The sequence below is a fragment of the Nycticebus coucang genome, chromosome 11 (assembly GCF_027406575.1).
Source record: "Nycticebus coucang isolate mNycCou1 chromosome 11, mNycCou1.pri, whole genome shotgun sequence".
Lineage (NCBI taxonomy): Eukaryota > Metazoa > Chordata > Mammalia > Primates > Lorisidae > Nycticebus > Nycticebus coucang.
In genome coordinates, this window is record NC_069790.1 from 88,100,576 (window position 1) to 88,119,639 (window position 19,064).

The following is a 19,064-nucleotide window of genomic DNA, read 5'->3' on the forward strand; positions in this document are numbered from 1 at the left end:
CAAAGATCAAATGTCATGGAATATTACATTTTTAAAATGTTAAAAAATGCAAAGCAATACAAAAGAAAATTAGATGCAAATATAATTTAATCTATGTGAAATTAATGGTTGTATGTGGCAATACATTTTCTTCTGCCTTGAACATATTATCTGCTAGAAGCTTGCTCATATGATCTTTAATCAGATAGTCACTTTGCTGGACTATCATAGAGGCATTAGTTACCCAACAATACAGATGTTTCCTTCTTAGAGTTTTTATTGGCTCAAGATGAACACAAGCTTCAGTTCAAACAAAAGTGACAGAGTGAAATTTAAATGAGGAAGTGATAGAATATGCACTAGGAGAGAAAAAGGAGCTAGATGTGTTGGCTGTTTGTTTTCCTTTGAAAATTGCTGCCTCTCTGCTCCTGCTTTGACACTTGTACCAAGAAACTTTCCAGCTGTGTTGAACAGAACTGTCTCCCCTTGGGAGCAGCCACAAGCCATGGTCGACCACAAGAACCAATGAAAATACCTCATCCTATTTATACCGGCTTGTATTTCACCATTTCTGACAGATGGAATCTTTGGAGAAGAATATTAATGACTGTTGGGACATGACACTAGTCATTTAGGGAAACACTCAATAAATAAGCGAGTGATACTTTACGCAGAGACTCTCCAGATCTGTAAAAGGCTTAAAACCCATAAGCTTTTCCTAGGGCTGTGAATTTTTTTTTTTTTTTTTTTTTAGAATAATAAAGCTTAACTTTGTAGAACTCTCAGATGAAGTAAAATACTCCACTAATACCATGCTGGGGTCTGTCTAAAATTCTCTGCTGCTTTAGTTTTTTCTATAAATTCTGGAGTTACATAACTTAGGTGTTACCTGGTTTAAAAATATATACTTTGTTTTCACCAATTATAAGCCAAATGAATTCAGGAATTCTGAAAGATGCCAAAGGTCCAGAGGCCCTGGGTGACATTTTCAAGAGGGGCTTCTGAGCCCTTCACAGTCTAGGAAACGCCTAGAGGGCACCTCGTGGGCACTCATGGGAAGGAGCAGAGTCGGCCCCATCTCTGAAAGGCTCGCTCACCACACTGGAGGGCAAAGGAGAAGAGGGAGAGAAAATACTTGCAAAGAAAACTAAATCTTCATATATTGAACTGTATTAGTCCTGTTTTATCCAATGTTTTTCTTCCCGAAATCTCAGGGTTATCAACTTAAAAGCCTTAAATACAAGCCTAAGATTATCCGACTCCATAAGGTAAGAGACCATATATAGTCGTGTATTTATTCCAACCTGTCCTACATGTCACCATTATTGCCAAACTCCTTTTAAAATGAGTCAACTATTTTTCTCCACACCACTGATGTCTGTGGGGATTCCCTTCTGGGGAGCCCCATATTTTCTGTGATAGATTACCATTAGAGCGAAGAGTCCAAATCTTCCTCCAACGGGAGTTTGTCTGGTGTACATGATTCTTGAAGTCATCTGTAAAGAATAATCACAAGCACGCCCTCAAAGAACTGCCTTAGAACTATTCTGCAAACAATATGCCTGCAGGAATAAAAAATATGCCAAAAATGTGATGGGTACAGGGTGGGTCACCCTGCTGTTTTGGACAGACAGCATACATCATACAAAGTTAAATTAACAAGTCAGACTTTCCAGGGAAAATTAGTTAATTTAAATAATGTACCAACGTGATGCTCTTACATATAGATAGCAAAAAAGTCACCATAGTGAAGCAAACCAACATATTCATCGTATACCCATTTCATTTATGTGACCAGTTACTTTCCTGGCCGATATAATCTGAGTGATTTAGAAGTAAATGAGCCCATCAGAATAACCTTTCCACACTTTCTTCTCTCAGTTTTGTGAACCATCCCTATATTCCACCTAAAATAATTATTCTATACAAATTTTCTCAACATTTTTTAAGGGTCCCTCATGACATTTAAGCTATTCTATATTTATTTCTACATCAAGTACTTGATTCAGAGAGAATCCCATTGAAAGAAACATGAAAGAACAATGTTAATGAGCTTACAAAGAAGCTCATGGTTAAATATAATAGTGAAAAACTATATGGAATTCTAGATTTTATTTTTGTAGCACAACTTCTGTGAAATTAGAATTCTATAATTCTGGTGGCACTCATACATCAAATCTACTTTTAAAGACAGAGGCATATTTCAAGAAATCCTTGATGAACATTAAAGTGTTGGAGGATTTAAATTATGAGTGAAGATTAATAAAATGTGTAATTTAGCAGAATAGAAACTAACAAGAAATTGCAAAAAAAAGTATAAATGCCATTAAAATGAGGAATGGCTAAGGGGGCCCATAGAGAGATCTTAATAGGGAATGATGATTAGGAAGTATGAGAAGGAAAATTGAAGAATAAACACAAGAAAGTTTTCTGAAGTTCAAACCTTTTCGTTCTCAAGGGAGTCAATGGAAAACTCATCAGTTAGATCATACCAAACAGTGCTGTTCAGAATATTAACCCAGTTTTGATTTTTCCCTTCTCAACTTTGCAGTCTGGGAGAATACGTGTGCTTCCCTCATCAGCAGAGTGCTTCAGGTTTGGGGTTATTTTCTATATAAACTCCTCCTTCATCAGTAGTCAGTGATAGCCAAGAAAAACTAGCAAAGATGACAGATAACCAAAGTGTAAATGAGGAGCAACCAACTCTAACCCTCCTGGTAAGTGATTATACTAGTTCACTTAATTATCTCAGAAGAGGAGATTGATGGTCAACAAATGAGTTGTAAATAATTCCCAAAAATACCACTGAGGCTACAATTTCTATGGAAGAAAGTCAAAATTCATGTAAGTAATTGTTTCAATTCTATAGACTGTATGGGTCAGTTTCAAATTTTCATTATTAATAGAAGAATTCTAATCTCTGCCTCAGATCTAGGACATTCTTAGATCTTTACAAGTGAAGTGATATTTCCTTCATGTTTAAGAAAGTCCACCTTAAGTGTTTGGGAACTAAATACAGTAAGCCAATTATTTTTTATCAATATTATTTGACATCACCTTGTTTTAGCACAAATAAAATGTCATCACAACAAAATTAATAATATTAATATTATTGATTATTAATGGCTTGGTATCTAAATATCTCTGCTTGTTCTAGGGTGACAGTGGTCTCTGTCTTACAATTTTTGATCTTACAATTTTTACTGAGTAACATCTCAGAAGGCTATTAAGATTTATCCCTGCTAAGACTTTATGTAGAGATTATGGATGGCATGTGCATTTCCGTCAAATTTATTCTCCCTTTTGTGAATTGAAGTAATAAGTCCAACTATTTTCCATTAATAATTTTCAAGGCCTCATGTAGATTTGGGGATCTACTAATTAGGTCTTAGTCATGAAATGTCTCCATGAATAGCCACATAGCCTATGGAGTTCAGCTTTGTAATTGGAGATTTTGCATATTATATTTTATTTTTAGAAAGATAAATGTTATTATGTACATTTAGTTATACAGCATGATCCTATGGGTTACATATAGACGCAAAAAGGTTACGGTAGTGAAGCAAATCAACATGTCCCTCACATGCACTTTTCGTTTGCATGACTAGTTACTTTCATGGCTGATATCATCTGAGTGACGAGAAGTAAACGAGCCCATCAGAATAACCTTCCTACACTTTCTTCTCTCTATTTTGCAACCTTTCCCTATTTCCTCCCTAAAATAGTTGTTCTGTGTAAATTTTCTCAACATTCTGTGGAGGTTCCCCTTGACGTTTAAGCCACTCTGTCTTTATTTCTTTATTTCTACACCAAGCCTTTTCCTTTGTTACTGCTGTGGCAGCAAGCTGGGAGTCCCTTTCCCACTGCTGATCTCAGGGTGAGTTTCCTCCATCCTGCTTGTGGTACTGGACTCCATTTCCACCTTCCCTGCCTTTCTGTCTCTCCTGGGAGTGGAGAAAGTGTCAACACACACACACATGCACTACACGCACAGAGCATGGTTACTTAGGCAGAGACACTGAACTATTTGTCTTGTACCACAGATGGGGGGGTGGGGGCGGGAGACATAAAGGAACACATCAAGTCCTATGACCCTCATCTGCTTCTGCTTAGGAGGAGGAGCTTATGGCTCTGAGAGCAGCTTTTACCTCCTCCTTCCATCACACAGGATGGCAGAGTGACCTCAGCAAGCACATGTGTTCATCTGACAATATGCCCTGGGAAGGGACAATGTTTGTTCATGGAAAGCAGTAGAAGAGGCCTGAAGCAAAATAAGCTCATCTCACTAAGAATCAGAGTGCTACTCAGCATGATGTGGAAACAGAATAGAATTTGCTTCTCTGGAAGGTGGATTAGGCTGCATTCATCTAGGACAGTGGTTCTCAACCTTCCTAATGCCATGACCTTTTAATACAGTTCCTCATGTTGTGGTAAATCCCAACCATAAAATTGCTTTCATTGTGGGGGTCACCACAACATGAACTGTGTTAAAGGGTCACAGCATTAGGAAGGTTGAGAACCACTGATCTAGGAGAAGGAGTCAAACTGATTAACAAGGGTTTAAGCCAAGAGGGCAAAAATACTGTTGGAAAGAAAGAAGAAGTTTGAGTGTTCAATAGCTCAAACTACAGTTAACAGTAATACATATATTGTATGTTTCAGAATAGCTAGGAGAAAGAGACTTGAAATGTTCCCAACACAAAGAAATGATAAATGATGAAGATGATCGATAACCCAGTTACCCTGATCATTACATATCATATATATGATATCAAAATACCATATGTATAACTATTATATATCAATAAAAACACAAAAGTGGGGAATTCCTTTTTTTGGAAATTCTTTTTAGTATATAGTCAAAATTGGAAGGTGAGCAGCTGGTAGCCTTGGTTCAGTGGCTCAGTAACGTGATGACTGTTCTCTAATTCATTCATCCTTTCTCTTGTGGTCACAAGATAGCTGCCACAGCTCTAGATCTCATGTCCTCATTTCAGCAGGAAGAGCAGAGGGACAAAGGTCATCCCAGACATCTTTTCAGTATCTGGCATTGTAGAGTAAGAAAAAAATTGAGTAAGTTCTAAGCAAGCTAACAAACACTGTCTGCCCCCAAGCGACCCCATACTTAAAAGAAAAGCGTCTGTGGCTCAAAGGGGTAGGGTGCCGGTCCCATATGCCAGAGGTGGTGGGTTCAAACCCAGCCCCGGCCAAAAACCAAAAAAAATAAATAAATAAAAATAAAATTAGAAAAGCATCACACCTGTTGAATAGTACACATTTGATCATCTTCCAAATTCTAGTATCACTGTCCACTTAGAAGCTGGGGAGTTAATCCCTTTGGGCTTGTGTATTTTGGGCCCTGCAGATTTATCTTTAGTTGGCTTTTTGTCTTAGATGGCTCAGCCACTCCACTTGCCATAATTCAGCCATTGTATTCTGAATTCAAATACTAAATTTTAGATAAGGAAACGGAATGAAAAAATAAAAGGTTTCCTCTTAAATCATCATGTTCATTCTTCCATTATGGTTTGTTCAACATACACAACATGACAATCCTAATCACATTCCAGGCTTTTTTCTTTTCCTTCTGCAATTTCAGAGGGCGCCTGAAAGCCTGAGCATCCAGTTAAAAACTCTATTTGTGCTTGATTTTTTTTTCCTTTTGCCTAAATTCTTCCTCCCGTTCCAATTCTACCCACCCAGTCTTTGATTTTTCTCACAGCACTCTTTGCTTTCCTTAGTTATTCATCTCCCTTCTTAAAGAAATCGCTTCCTCCCTGGGATAATCTTTCTCAAGACCACACAATGCTCCTTTTTGTGTGATGATGGTGGACAGATGTGATTTTTTCCAATGGATTCTATTCTGCTTGCTTATTTATGTATTCCTCAGACTTCAGTCTTTGGGCTGGAACAAAATAAATTAGGACATTCATGTCTTTTCATTTATATTGGGGTGGATTGTCATTAACTTGAAATGATTTGTTAATTATACAAAGTCCTTAAGCCCCTTTATTGAAAACCATGGAATATATACCGGCAAAGGTTTAAAACTAAAATTTGTCTTTAAAAAATATTTTTAAAAGCAAAGACACAGTCCTGCTTAACAATACCTTATTTTCTCACAGAATAGTTTTTGTAATATTCATGCAAAATGAACATAATGTTCCATAATTCATGCATCAAAAATTTCCAGTTATATATCCCTTTCTTGAGATGGCTATTACAAGTAACAGAGAATACTAGATCCAGAGGAGAGTTTAAGATTTATCTAGCATTAAATCTCATTTGACAGATGAGAATACAGAAGCTACAAAAGGCGAATAATCCACCAGAAGTTTCATAGTTTGTGAGTGCCAAGGTCAAGATTGGAAACCAGCTTCCTGATTTCCACTCAGAGCTGTTTTCACAGTTACCTGTATCTTAATGACTCATTCCCATGATAAGCACCTACAGACACCACGCTTAGGTCTGGTGTCTAGGTAAGAAGTGGATGTGTTGCAGGGCCGTGTCGGGGATCAGGAGCTAAGTATTGGAAGGTGGACAGGGAATGAAAAGGGGAAGTAGAGGTGAGTCCAATGTAGACCCCCTCAACTTCCGACAGTGAGACACTGGGACATATGTATTCTCCGCATTCACTGAAAAAAGATTGCATGAGGATCACAGCATAAAAGTTGCAGGTTCGAAAGAAAGACATAACCACTTCTCAAGACAGAGTCTCATTGTATTAAGATAGTAAGGTATTATCTGGGAGGGGTTGTAGATAGTGCATTGTTTCACATATTATATTGGTTAAAAACATGTTGATCAATTCTGGTCATTTTAATTAAAATGTGTGGTGGGGGGAATATGAGTGGTGGGAAAAAAAACATTATTTCTACAGTAACTTGAGCTGAAAAATATCTTCAGAGGATATGTATTGGCAAAATAGCCAAGGCTTTTAGAAGCATGCTTTCTCTGAAAGAACATCCTTTTTGACTTTATCTGTCCTCAGTTTATTATCTACTTTTCTATTTACTCATCTCTATACTCATCCAATTTAGGAACTATTATTGTAAATCCTCATATTATTGTAAATTGCCAATATTTACAATAATGTGATGGCTTTTCTTTCATGTGACACAGATTTAGAAAATATGAAATCTTTCTTTTAAAATGTTTGGGTTTGTTCTGTCAGTTTTAAAAACATTACTGTTTGTGTTCAGAACAAACAATTCCAGTGTCTTATTAGAAAATAAGTTAATTTTATTTTCTTGAATTATAAATCGACAAACCAAACACTTCTAAAAAAGAGTCATCCATGAAAGAATGGGATGTATGCAGGATATAACAGCCCAGAAAGTCCACTTGTGTTTGAACCAGGTATCATTTTATGTAAAATCTATTTGCAAATAAGTGAAGTACTTAAATAAATTTCAGAGTTAAAATGATGATATTAGTCAATGTATTTTTTAAGAGCAATTTCATCACCATCTTAGAGAAAGATATTTTATGGACATTAATTATGTGGCAGGACTTGGTTCTCTCTTCCATCTGCCCAATCCTAATCCTGCAAAAAGGAGGAGACTTCGTTAATATAATATACATACAAATGAAGATACGAATCATATTAAATATATATCTACTTAAGCAATAGCTTTCCTCTGAGTTGCACCAATGTCTGGATTACCCCTCCTCTTTTCCCCTTCCTGGGTTCTTGGTTCCCTCAGAAAGAAGAAGAATCACCTTGCACAGCCCCTCCCACCTCGTACCCCATCAGAGGACTTTAGGACCATGTGACATCCAGGGTAGCAGATAGATCTTTGTCTTGTAAGCACTGCTGTCTCGTAGCATAATTTAGAATTACTACCATATTTTTATAATAAATTTACCTTACCATTAATAGAATGTATTAATAGTAATGTATTAATGTATCACCAAGTGATAGAGAGCGGGGAGAAGAAAAACAGGTCTTTCTTACAGTTAAGATCTATAATTAGTTCATATAAAATTAACCAAAAAAATTAAATAACATATGCAATTACAAATACATATAGAGTACAAATTTTGGTTACTGTTTTGTCTTCCAATGTGCCCTCCATAAAAAATATTAGTATGTTTCTACAAGCCATGTGAATGTATGTGCCACAAGCCATGTGAAGCCAAAGAAAACTATTTTTTACATACGCCCAGTTCATTTTACTGCCTAATCCCTTTCTGTTTCTTTCCCCAAACCATTCCTACAGCCTAGTACAATAGGATTGCCTATTTATAACTCCCAAGGTTTCGGGCAGAGAGCCACTAGCATGACTGTCATTATCCCTGGCAGCAAAGACCCATGTTTAAAAATTTTCTCCAAAGCACATGTATTTGACGAGCTCATAGAAAAGACATTGGCAAAGAAAAAAGAATTCAAAAGATAATGTGATTCATGCCGTGCCTGGCATATTATAGGTACTCATGAAAAGGAAACAATTCCTATGTCCAAACAGGAGAGCTAATCTGTACTGTCCACATTTAACTGTGACCTAGGCAGCCAAGACAATTATCACAGGCAGGGAACAAATAATGTTACCCCTAAAGGGAAGGATCTAGAGAATATCACGAAATTTTCCAAACTAAAGTCTCACACAAAATTAATTTAATTGCTAAAAAAAATGTAAATGTGAAATGAGGGCAAGCTCAAGAGGAAGAACTGGAAAACGGTGTCTGTCATTGGGCTTTCCCAAGGACAGTTTGAGTAAGGCAGAACAACTATCAAACAATGACAAGGATTGCATAACTGTCAAAACATAGTTTATTTTACAGTAGAATTAAAGGTGGTAGACATGTCCTATATTTCTTCACCATCATTTCATTGTGGAGAAGAGCTTAGCCACTTGTTGGTGCATTTGCCAGATTAGTCTAATCAATGATTATTAGCATACGCTTTAATGTCCAAATCCTAAGAACTGATGCTACGCCAAAGAAAGCAGGGCGGAGGCACAAGAAATGCAAGTAATTCAGCCACACCTTTTTGAAGTTTTCAGGAGAAAAACACAGTTTCGTGAAGAAAACGCTCATTGTATTAATATAGGAAGTTTGACTCAAGAATGTGTGGGGAGCAGAGCAATCACAGCTGGCTTAGCCCAGGATGTATAGGAACACAAAGGCAAAAGGGCTTCCTGCACCTGCCGCGTGCTGGCCTCTGAAACTGGCTGCTCCATTGTTTATCAGATTCTCCCTTGACAGAGTAGTTCGTGGTAGAACCAGTAGACAAGAATTAACTACCTTATGAATCGCCTTTCATTCTCCACCTATCACATCTATTCTCAGAATAAAAACCACACCAAATCCACAACACCAGCCCCCACCAAAAATTCACTTCAGTTTAAAACAATACTTTGGGCCAAGAGCAGTGGCTTATGCCCGTAATCCTAGCACTCCAAGAGGCAGAGCAGGAGGATTGTCTAGTGCAGGGGTTCAAGACCAGCCTGAGCAAGAGCGAGACCCCTTCTCTACTAAAAATGGAAAAACAGGCCAAGCGTTGTGGTGGGAGCCTGTAGTCTCAGTTATTGGGGAGGCTGAGGCAAGAGGATTGCTCAAGCCCGAGTTTGAGGTTTCTGTGAGCTATGACTCCAAGGCACTCTGCCCTAGGGTGACAGAGTGAGACTGTCTCAAAAACCAAGAAAGAAAAAAGAAAACAAATAAATAAAGGAGTACTTTGGTGGCAGAGATAATGGTGTTTCCAGGGTCCTTTTCTAAGCATGCTTATTTATTTGTACAGAGTGTTAGCTAGTTTCTTTGTTATTTCTCACATTGTGGCTTTCCTCCCTGTTTATTTCTCTGGTTTTACACCAGCAGTGTGGTATTATTTCTCCAAACAAAGGAAATGTGCCAAAGTATAATTTTACAATGATCTCTGCTGACCTCCCTTTGTGCCCCCCACCATTTCAAACTGCTCAGTTATAGAGTTCCCCACAGTCAGTGGGAACTTGTCAAGGACTTGGGATAATAGCTGACGTTATTTATGTTATGCCTGGCACTGTGCTAAGTGTTTTTTAACACATTATCTTATTGGGTCTGTAAAACAACTCTGTGAGATAGGCACTGCTATTATCCCCCTCTCTAAGACAAGGAAACTGAAGCTTGGGGAGATAAATTCACTTGCCAGTGGTGAATAGGCCTAGGAACTGAGCTCAGAGAGGCTAATTACAGAACCCACATCTTAACCACTTCATTTTAACTGTGATCTTTAAAGAAGTTGTCAAATCTGTCCAAATTACTTTTGAAAGATGAGAAGAAAGAGAAAATAAGACCAAAGGACACACTCTCATATTCAGTCACTTTCTCTAAGAACGCATGTAGAAAAGATCATTCCTTACAATTTTATCGAAAGGAAATGAATATACCAACATCAGTACACGTTTCTTAAATTTATTATTACACCTAAGAGAATATTTTAATTTTTTAAAAAAGAATTGTGAGCAAAGGCTATGATCTTCTCAAAAAGGAATGTCTTTATACTTCAACCAAGGAGCTTGCAAATTACCTTATTGGCAACATAACTCATGAATTCTGATTCGTGGCATTCAATACGGCATTTGGGGGGTAACCATTGATTAAGGGCCAGGTAAGTGTTTTTCCTTACTTTATTTTTTATAACGTTATTGAAGTATACTTGATATACAATAAATTGCATTCTTGAGTATGAAGTTTGGTTATTTTTTACATTATGTTTCCATCTATGAAACCATCACATAATCAAAATAATAAAATTTTTATACTTATTTTTTGAGACAAAATCTCACGTTTGCCCCTTGCTGTGACCTCATAGCACACAGTAGCCTCAAACTCCTGGGCTCAAGTGATCCTCTTGCCTCAGCTTTCCAAGTAGCTGGGACTACAGGTGCCCTCCACAATGCCCAGCTAGTTTTAGAGACAAAGTCTTGCTCTTACTCAGGTTGGTCTTGAACTCCGGAGCTCGAGTGACCCACTTGCCTCAGCCTCCCAAAGTGCTGGGATTACAGGCGTGAGCCACCTCACCTGGAAAAATTTTTATACTCCTAAAAATTTCACTGTGTCCTGGTTATCTCTTTGTTCCATTCCCACCCCTTCCAGGCAACTACTGACCTACTTAATGAGACTATATATTAGCTTCAATTTCATAGTACTTTATATGAATTAAATCATGTAATGTGAACTCTTTTCCATCTGGCTTCCATTCAGCCTAAGATTCATCCACATTGTAGGACGTGTCACAACATTTTTTTTTTTTATTGTTGGGGATTCATTGAGGGTACAATAAGCCAGGTTACACTGATTGCAATTGTTAGGTAAAGTCCCTCTTGCAATCATGTCTTGCCCCCATAAAGTGTGACACACACCAAGGCCCCACCCCCCTCCCTCCATCCCTCTGTATAGTATATTTCATTGTGTGGATACACCACAGTTTTTTATCCACCCATCTGTTGATAAGTATTGGGTCGTTTCCAGTTTTTTACTTATACAAGTAAAACTACTATGAACATAAGGGTACTAGTTTTTGTCTGGCTATGTGCTTTCACTTCACTTTGGTATATATATCTCAGAATAGAATGACCCTATCACATGGTAAGGCCATGTTTAACTATTTAAAAACTACCTAATTGTTTACAAACTGATTGCACCATTGTATATTTCCACCAACTGTACGAGAGTTGAGTAGAAGAGTAACCTTGTTTTTCTTAAATCATGATCATTAAGAACCAGTGGATCCTTGACTAGAAAATGCATTAGAACACAAGATGTATGTCTTTAACTTATTTCTTGGTGATGAATTCTACAAAAACTTACATCCTTATGAAATTTAATAAAATATCCTATTTCAGACTTCTCCATATTCAAATATCTAATTTATAATCCATCCAGTCAGCAAAACAAAACATCTCATTCTTGACACCACATTTTGCAATTATACCCCAGATAAATGTCATGGCCTTCTGAGGAGAAATTTTAAAGACAGTACCAATACACCTTCCTTCTCCATCCTCACCTTAGCATTTCATAATCCCATTTAAGAGCCTTTGAAATGCTTTTCCTGGTTCTAGAATGGGACTTCAAATCTATCTTTTACATCTGCATAGTGAAAAAGATTTAAAATCAGAACACAGATGAATGGCCAACAAACACAAGAAAAAAATGGTAATCATCCCTAATCATCAGAGAAATGCAAATCAAAACCCCTCTGAGATATCACCTAACCCCAGTGAGAATACCCTACATCACAAAATCCCAAAGTTGCAAATGCTGGCGTGGATGTGGAGAGAAGGGAATACTTTTGGACTGCTGGTGGGACTGCAAACTAATACATCCTCTATGGGAAGAAGTATGGAGAATCCTCAAAGAGCTAAATGTAGACCTTACATTTGATCTCACAATCCCATTACTAGTTATTTGCCCATAAGAAATGAATTATTTATCACAAAGACATTTTCAGTAGAATATTTATTGCAGTTCAATTCACAATTACCAAGACATGGAAACAACCCAAGTGCCTAACAACCCATGAATGGATCTGTGTACCACGTAGTATTATTCAGCCATGAAAAGATGGAGACTTTACATCATTTACCTGGATGGACTTGAAGCACATTCTTCTTAATAAAGTATCACAAGAATGGAAAAGCAAGTATCCAATGTACTCAATACTAATATGAAACCAAAAGAAAAACAACTACACATCCACACAAGAGAAAAATGCAAGTATATTAAAGTAGGGGGAGGGGATGAGGGAAAAGAGAAAGGGGAGAAAGGAGGAAGAATGGTAAGCTCTCATCTAACAGGCACCATGTAAGGGTACACAGCACAGCCCCTGGGTGAAAGCTCAACTACAAGTTGAACTTTACCTTAGAAGCACGATGTAACCTAATCATTTGTACCCTCATATTAACCTGAAATAAAAAAAAATTTTAATTAATTAATTAATTATGACCAAGTTAGTCCACCTAATTCTCAGGATGAGGTTAAAGCTAACATTGCACACATGACTCTCCATGGAAGAGAGTCATACAATTTGCTCATTGGAAGTTCATTGCAATTTGGAAGTTAATTGCAATTTGCTCCTTGCCTTCTCTTATTCCATTGACTGGCTTGTAAATCTCTCACACACCATGCTTTCTTGCCTCCATAAATTAACATGGAGTACTCTGTCCAGAATGGCTGCCTTCCAACTCTCCACCTAATTAGTTCACCTCCATTATTGTGTCCAATAATAAGTATTCTTTAACCCTCAAGTCAAGTAAAATTTTCCTCCATGGTATGTCCATCACAGCACGTTTCCATCAGAGCACACGCAAATTGCTTTCTAATTATTTTTAAGTTTTTCTTTTCCTCTAGAATATGAGCTCTTAGGCACAGATTCTAGAGGAGGAGGGTGTGTCTGATTCATCACTGCACCCCCAGTGCTCAGCATCATGCTTGACACAGCGCAGACACCAATGAATCTAAATCAAATGAACAGAAACGTCAGGGAAAAGAGAATTTACCACGAACTTCTGGGATACTGGAACATATTGGATAATAAACAATAATACCAGTAGAATGGGGATTTGCAAATTTGCTATCAGATGTGCTTGTTGTAGTACATGAGTGTTCCAAATTCAAAGTCTGCCTAGATTACAAAAGATTGCCTGTCTCCACCGCACGGATGTATATTTCAGTCATTGACTCTCTGTGTACACCTTATAATTTTACTCAACAGATTTCTCTTTCAAGATAAGTAGCACATTGTCACAATAAAGTTGTTACATAGCAAGCTTCTATAGTATTCTCCTGTAATCTTACTGGTATTAGCTGGCTGGCTCCTTAGGGAATAGAAAGTTAAAGCCTGGGTAATAGCCAGGCATGGGGGTTCACGCCTGTAATCCTAGCATTCTGGGAGGTCAAGGCGGGTGGATCACTTGAGCTGAGGAGTTCAAGACCAGCCAGAGCTAAAGCGACACCCCCATCTCTAAAAATAGGCTGGGCATTGTGGTGGGGGCCTTTAGTCCCAGCTACTTGGGAGTCTGAGGCTAAGAGGATTGTGTAAGCCCAAGAATTTGAGATTGCTATGAGCTATGACACCAGAGCACTCTACCCAGGGTGACAAAATGAAACTGTCTCCAAAAAAAAAAAAAAATCCTGGATAATAGTTCCTAAGGACCTTCAATCTTCATTAGAAAAATTATGTGATAAACACATCAAGATCTCCTGGAATAAAAATCTTCTAATTTCACATGAAGACAAAAAATACCTTTTAAATAAATTAAATAATTAGCTAATTGTTCTGAATATCTTTGGCCAAAACAGGGAAATGCCTCGTCAGAGTGGCTCTCATCTTCTGAGGATACATCTGTGTACGAAGCAGGGCAGGGACGTGTGCCTGTGTGACTCAGAAATTCCACTCGCTGCAAGTCAAGGCACTTTTTGTTTTTTCTAGCTGGGATTAAAGCCAATATCACCATGGTCTTAATGGGCTCAGTGTAACTTAGTGAGTTCTGTGACCTCACGAGTATAATCATAAAGATAAATTTAAAATAGCATTCCAGGAGATAGCAGATGCTATTATAAAGTAAATAAATACGGATGCAGCATTGCCCTGGAAAGTGGCATGAGGCTACCATACATGGCAAGTATCTACCTTTATTCTCTATTAATTAAAACCAAGGTGTAGATAAGAGAAAAAGGACAAAGATTCAAAGAACAAATATTTCAGAAAATATTTCACAGTGGATGTCTCAGGGGGGTAAAACAGCAAAAAAAAAAAAGCAAATAAATCAATGTAGGTCCTGACACAGAAGAAGTGGCATTTAGGAAAGGTTGTCCTCATGACTACCTCCAATGCTGTTCCCTCTCCATGGCTGAATTCCTGACACTGAACTTGACTTGCTACTTTTAATCTTGATTGAGACTTGGTTTTAGATACTTTTTCTCTTATAAAATGTTCATATGTAATCCATCGTCCAAACTCACATCTCTGATGAAATGATGGGAAGAACAGAAGGGTTAACTTCATACATCAGATTGGTTTGATGGGGATTATGTTTTCCTGCATAAATTCTATATAGAGAAGAAGCTGATTTGAAACCCCCAAAATTACAGTTATTTCCTAATCATTTTTCATATAAGCTGATTTTTTTAGATCTTGTTTCTTGGGCTTGTTTTTTAGAAATATGAAGGAGTGGCTTTTCATATTAAATTGTTTTTCTGGCAGCGCCTTTGCCAAAGGATCAGACTTCAAATAAGACTTTTTCCAATGTTATGTTGAAACTGGATACAACATTCCTCATTAAATTTGTAAGTCAAACAATGATGAGAAACTACTGCCTAAAAGAAAGAGACTATACACAGGCTTCTTTCAAAATTCTTGCCCTTCTCCCTACATAAAGTTCCATATATATTCAAGTTTCACTTTTGAATAGATCTGAAAATTTCTATCAGCCCCTCCCATGAACCATTTTCTATGGTTCAGGCATCCTCTGCATGTAGAACTATATATCCTAAGGAATATTTTTCCAGGGTCTTTGTTTTGTTTTGTTTTTAAAGAGAGAGAATGCTGAAGCTTATTCCTAAATTTCCTTGGTTAAACCCCAAAGCCATTTAAATCTATTTCCATCATCAACATGTCATTAAATCTATTTCCATCTGGTTCTATTAATCACTTTTTTTAGTAGATAGGAATTAATTCTGTACGTTAGAGAGTTTAATAATTGAAAAAAGGAGTGCAATTCCAGGTAAATAAGCATGCTCAATAAATTTGTAGAGTACTCATCTCCTCCAGGATGATTAAGGATTAAATAAATCAATAAAAGGCAATCAGATATAGATTTAATTCGCTTATTTCCTTGAAAGAATGTATTGGCTATTTGTCATTTGGAGACTTAATGCCTTTTATTGTATTGCGTTATTTTATAAAGATATTCTTTCAGTCATCAAACATGAGAGATTTGCCCCAAACCATTTCTTGCTATGTTTTGAGTAAGTTAATGTATCTCCAAGAAGTGAGCCGTACTCGAGTACCAAACAGCATGGCTCTGGCCAGGCCTCCTTCTCCCTCTATTTCTCTGTTTTCTTCTATCTCAATCTCTGTCTCTGTCTTCGCCAGTATCTGTTAACTTTGCTTCTCTCTGTGTGTAGAATTATTCTGTTCTACTGCTAATAAGTATCCTCTAGGTGGCCAGGAAAATAGTCTCCAGTAGCTCTTGGCAAACTGTATTCTAACAACACAATCTCAAGATACACTGTTTCATACATGTAGGTTACAAATAAAATAATATAAAGTTGTATTTGCTATTATTTTCTGTTTCTAAAACTGTTCCTCCAACTTGTGTTTGTTTTCCTTATTTCTGTTGTTGTATTACTTATTTGTGCTCTTTTTTATTTTGACAAATTTACAAAGTCTTTGTGTTTGATTACAAAAAAGTTTACACATGTAGTAATTATCCACATTCTTCTATTTTTATTCTTAATAATTTTATTTTTATTTTTTCCTTTTTAAATATATATTTAGCATGAATGCTTAGTTCTCTTTCTTTTCCTAATATATTATCTTTCCTGACAAATGCACTTATGACTAAACTTTTCCCTCTGCCTGTATTTGGCCACATTTCACACATTGTGATATATTGTTTTCTCATTGTATAATATCTGTTATTCCCTTTTTGATTTCCTTTTTAAGTGTTTTCTAAAGATACGCTTTTAAGTTTCAAAAAAGATATTTTAATTAATTTTTTAATTTATTGCATTATGTTAAAAATAAGACAATGTGATTATTCTTCAAACTTTGCTACAAAAATGAATTTGCTACCTGATTAATTTAGTTTGAAAAGTTTGGAAAAGGCCACCGCGCTCGCTGGCTGGCCAGACGGCCCGCCCGGGCTCCAGCTCCTGGCCCCTGCCCGGCCCGGACGTGCCAGCGACGAGGAGCTCAAGAAGGCCTATCGGAAGCTGGCCCTGAAATGGCACCCAGATAAAAATCTTTAGATAACGCCGCAGAAGCAGCTGAACAATTTAAATTAATCCGAGCAGCGTAGGACGTGTTGAGTGACCTCAGGAAAGAGCCTGGCATGATCATCATGGAGAGGCTCTACTCAAAGGCGGGAGAATATCGAGGTGACGGCTCAGATTTGCTTCACTCTTTCACTGTAACCTGTTAGTCTGGCTATGGAGATGATGAAAAGGGCTTCTATACTGTGTACCGCAATGTTTTTGAAATGATTGCAAAGGAAGAACTAGAATGTGTGTTAGAGGAGGATGTTGAGGATTTCCCCACCTTTGGAGACTCCCAGAGTGACAGTGACACGGTGGTCCGTCCTTTCCAGGCGTATTGGCAGAGTTTCTGCACGCAGAAGATTTTCCTTGGAAGGAAGAGTATGCTACACGGCACGCTTCAAACCGCTGGGAAAAACCAGCCATGGAAAAAGAAAACAAAAAGGTTCGGGACAAAGCAAGGAAAGAGAAGAGCCAGCTGGTCCGTCAGCTGGTGGCTTTCATTCGTAAAAGAAGTAAAAAAGTGCAGGCACTTTGGAAACTTGTGGAAGAACAGAAAGCGGAGAAGGCGAGGCAGGCCGAGGAGAAGAGGCGGCAGCAGAAGCGGACACAGAGAAAACGGGCGGAGCCGCGCGGAGAACAGAGGGGACGGCCGGGGCCGACCTGGGGAAGGAGCTCCGAGAGATGGAGGCGCAGTACGAAGAGGAGTTTGGAGATGGATCGGATGAAAATGAAGCAGAGGAACATGAACTCAAAGATGGACAGGATAGGAAAGACAGTGATGAGCTTTCGGACGACCTGTACTGCCCAGCGTGTGACAAATCTTTCAAGACGGAAAAGGCCATGAAGAATCATGAGAAGTCCAAGAAACATCGGGAAATGGTTGCCTTGTTAAAGCAACAGTTGGAGAAGGGGGAAAAAAAATTTCAGGACCTCAATTTGGTGACAATCCATTGAATGACAATTCTGAGGAAGAAATGGAAGATGCACCAAAACAAAGGCTTTCTAAAAAACAGAAGAAAAAGAAACAGAAGCCAGCACAGGATTATGATGACAATTTCAATGAAAATGGAACTGGAGAAAGAGTAAAGATTGACCCAGAAGATCCTAACTTAAATCAAGACAATGCCAAAGAATCGGAAACCAGTTCCCAAGAAAATGCTGGTGTCACAGAGACCATGGAACCACGTGAGGATGCAAAAAGTGAAGCTAAAAGTGTTCCTAAATCCAAAGGAAAGAACACCAAAGATATGAAAAAACTGTCAAAGTACCTGCTGAACCACAGACAGAGACTGACCTGCTTCTCAGCTGTACAACCCCTGCCATTGTGAATTTCCATCTCGGAATAAATTTTTTGAACATCTGAAGGCCAGAGGTCATGCAAGAGCACCTTTATCATCATCTTTAAACAGTGTACCAAGTAGTCAAAGCAAGAAGGAAAAACGTAAAAACAGAAATTCTGCCTACACATTTTCTTTTTTTTTTTTTTTTGCTATCTGGATTTTTGAAACCAAAAAACTAAACTGAAATCATTCAAAAAGTTAAAATGTCAGTGATCTGCAATTTATTGCATTGTGGAAGATTATTTTTTACTTATAAAAGCATTTTTTTGTTTCATATTTATTTTTTAAACATTTCATTAGTGATTGATTCTACTTTAGCCATCCGAATTGATTTGAATGTCTCAGAACAGGTAAATATTGTAAAGTGTGTATTCTTGATTGCTGCTGGTTCATGTGGACAGAAATGTACAGGGAGAATTAAATTGTTTTAACACATAAAAAAAAAGAAAGAAAAGTTTGGAAAGAATATATACTCTCGGTTTCTTGTGCTGTGTCCTAGCACAACACATTACTCAGACATCCGTGGTGATGCTGGCATAAACAAAGCTGCTGTGTTGCCAGTAGTACAAAAAGTGCAGCGCATACAATCATGTACCATGCCTAAGACCATAACACTTGATAATGATAATAAAAGACTTTTATTTGCTTATGTATTTAGTAAATTATACTTTTTGATCATTATTTTAAAAATATTCCTTCTACTTATTAAAAAAACAAAGAAGTTTCCTATAAAATAGTCTCAAGCAAATCCTTTAGGAGATATTCCAGAAGGCTGCATTG

General features: G+C 37.5%; 1 pseudogene; it reads left to right on the forward strand.

The window, feature by feature from the left end:
• Positions 1-17,150: 17,150 nt before the first annotated feature.
• LOC128560018 (dnaJ homolog subfamily C member 21-like) lies at positions 17,151-18,647 on the forward strand (annotated as a pseudogene).
• Positions 18,648-19,064: the final 417 nt, after the last annotated feature.